The sequence below is a fragment of the Eutrema salsugineum genome, unplaced genomic scaffold (genome assembly GCF_000478725.1).
Source record: "Eutrema salsugineum unplaced genomic scaffold, Eutsalg1_0 scaffold_12, whole genome shotgun sequence".
Taxonomy (NCBI): Eukaryota; Viridiplantae; Streptophyta; class Magnoliopsida; order Brassicales; family Brassicaceae; genus Eutrema; species Eutrema salsugineum.
Window position 1 is genome coordinate 6,219,994 of NW_006256895.1, and position 3,242 is coordinate 6,223,235.

Consider the following 3,242-nt stretch of genomic DNA (forward strand, 5'->3'; position numbering starts at 1 on the left):
CATCAGTTCCCCTTCTGATCACCACCAGCCTGTAACAGGTTTTCAAAGTCAACTTAGAGACTTTAAACAAACTTATCTTTGATTTCTTTCTTTTTTTTATGCTTTAGGATGTTTGATGGGTTTGTTTAGTGTCTACAGGTTACAGGTTTGAGTTTGAACCCTTGGGAAGTAAATGAAAGATGAAAAGGAATGAAGGAGTGGGCAAAAGCTTATGCTCGGTTTTGAACATGGTCACCGGCCACGGTCAGATAACAAGGCGTGGCAAGCTTTTAAGCTAAGCCATGAGAGAGGAATCACGGTCTTAGGTGTGGCCGTGGCAAAAGAAGCAACCATACGGGGTTTGCCACGGTCAAGGAACACGGGACCGCAGCCGGCCGTGGCAAAGAAAGGAGAAAGGAACCATCGTTTGGTGCCTGCCACGGTTAAGGGACACGAGACCGCAGCAAGCCGTGGCAATACAAAGATGAAGGAACCTGGGTTCGGGTTTAGACACGGCCAGATGACACGGAACTGAAGCTATTCGTGGCAAAACAGGTTTGGAAAGACAAGGGTTCGTGTTTTGACACGGCTAAGAGACACGGGAAGAAGACCTAGCTGTGGCAAAGAAAAGAGGAATAGACCTATGTTCGGCGTTTGACACGGTCGGAAGACACGGGTAAAAGGACCTGGCCGTGGCAAAGAAAAAAGATGAACAACCAAGGTTCGGTGCTTGCACGATGAGTTTGCCACGGGAAGAATATTTGACCGTGGCACAGGTTGGAAAAGAAGCGATCGTTCGGGGATTGCCACGGTCAAAAGACACGGAACGCTCCAGGCCGCGGCAGAGAAAGCACAAACCTTCGGCGTTTGACACGGGCACGTGCCACTGTCAACGATGGCGCGACCAAATTTTTGAAAAATCTTGACCGTACGGATGTTGACCGGTCAAAGACGCGCCCTTTACAGCTGTTCCCCACCCGGTCTTCTTCTTCACACGAGTTTGCCCCCTTCTCTCCATTTCTTGAACTTTAAACACTCATATCTCTCTTGTTCTTGAACCAAATCGAGGAATTCCAACTGCATTGAACTCGTAATCCTGTCTAGTTTCTTGCTGCACATTATTTTTTCACTAGAAACTTGAAGATTCCAAGGTACTTTAGTCTGTTAAAACTCACCTTTTCCATGTCTTAATGTACTGTTCATGAACAAGAAACACATGGAATCGATTTTAATAGGCCTCTTGATACCTTGGAATCATTTTGTGAATGTTGTGCAAGTAGAATAGATAGGAAATGCATGGATCTTTGATATGTCTATATTTTACATCATTTAGATTGCATTATAGAGTCCTCATCATGTGTTTTCTCATGTAAATTGAGTCTTTAGGCGTCAAAATAGGACTTAGGGCTTGCATTAGGTCCCAAAGAGTTTTGCATGTTTTGAAGTCCTTATCAGGAGCCTTGGAGACCAATTGGAGCCTAAGAAGAGGAACAGGAAAGAAAACGGTGAAGAAAAGGGTCAAAAATGATGAAAACCGCTTGGAGGAATTTCTCGGCCAAATCCCGTACCGGCTGGTCGGAAACCTCGACCAAAATGTTTACCGGATGCTCATTACCCGCCAAAAACCTTACCGATCGGCCAGAATCGAGTATCGAGTGCAAAAATACCACGGGACAAGTTTTTGACAGTGGCAAGGATTTTTACGACCAAAAAGCTTACCGCGGTACACAGCCCTCGGCCATTTTCCTTACCGCGGGAAGGTTTTTACGACCAAAAGTTGCCCTTGCCCGCGCAATTCAGAAATCAGCAATCCGAGGAACCTTCCGGTCCGAATCAGTTGGCGGGGTCTTCACCAAAGTTGAAGATAATCAAGCAAAGATTCCAGAACAGTTGGAATAATCCAATTCGGACCAGTGGAGAGAAAGATATGGCTTCCGGAGCGTTCACCAGCCTTGCGCGTACCCGAGAACTGAACGGCGAACTTCAAAGATCATGGCGGACGGAGCCTTTCCTGTCCGAACCAGCTTACCCGGTATTCATCAAAGTTCGAGATCCATGGAAGATCTTCTCAGAGCATTTGGAATTGCTCAATTCGGAGCAAAGGTTTGGAAGATAGGGTCTCCGGAGTTCACATCGGTCTAAAAGTCTATTTTCCGGTAATTTCATGCGGCGCAAGATGTGAAATCCAGGAAGCCTTCCGCTCCCCAAGTGATATATTCATAAATTGCATCATTTAATGTACATATTCTAGTCAAAATCATGTCTCATTTGCATGCATTTTAGGTCTTTAGGCATTGTTTTAGGACTTAGGAGATTGCATTAGGTCCAAGAGAGTTTTGCATGTTTTTGAGTGTTAAACAGGTGCTTTTGGAGCCAATTTGGAGTGGATGATGTGATTCAGATGAAGAAATGGAGTTGGAATGATCAAAAATGGTGAAAAGGAGCAATTTTGGGTTTCTCGGCAAAATAGTGTACTGAAGGTCGAAGGTTCTCGACCAAAATCCTTCCCGCGGGTAGCTTTCTCGGCCAAAAACACGTACCGCGGTCAAGTCTCTCGGCCAAAATCTCCGGGTGCAGACACGTTTCCGAAATCGCCTGTCCGGGGAACCTTCCGTTCAGATTTAGCTGTCGGAATCTTCATAAAAGTTGGAGATCATTGAGTCAAGAGTTCATAACAGTTGGAATCAAGGAATTTGGACCACGGAGCTGAAAGATATGGTAATCGTAAGACGAACAGGTCTCGCACTCATTCCAGAGCAATCCGATATTCCTGAATGATCGCCTGTCCGGGGAACCTTCCGGTCCGATTCAGATGCCGGGTGCTTCATAGAAGTTGGAGAAGATTGGATCACGGTCTCATAGCAAGTGGAATCGTGGAATTCGGACGCGTGAGCAGAGAGTTAAGCTCGTCGGAAGGAACCCCTGTCTCGCAGCTGTTCCGGACCAAGCAGATCAGTTCTGAAGAATGCGAAGGACGGTGTACTTCCAGGCCGATTCAGTTTCCGGGGTCTTCATAAGAATCAGCGACAATTGCGTCTTCTTTCCAGAACGTCCAAGATCATTCGATTCGGAGCTATGAGCAGGAAGATACGGTCTCCGGAATGGACACATGTCTAGACGCCTCTCTCTGGTCGTGTAAATGCACTGCAAAGATGTGCCCTCCAGGAAGCCTTCCACTTCCTAAGCACCGAGGCTTCCTTCACCAAAGTTGGGGATAAATGAGCCCTCTCTCATCTGCAACCAAAATCACTCAATCGGACAAT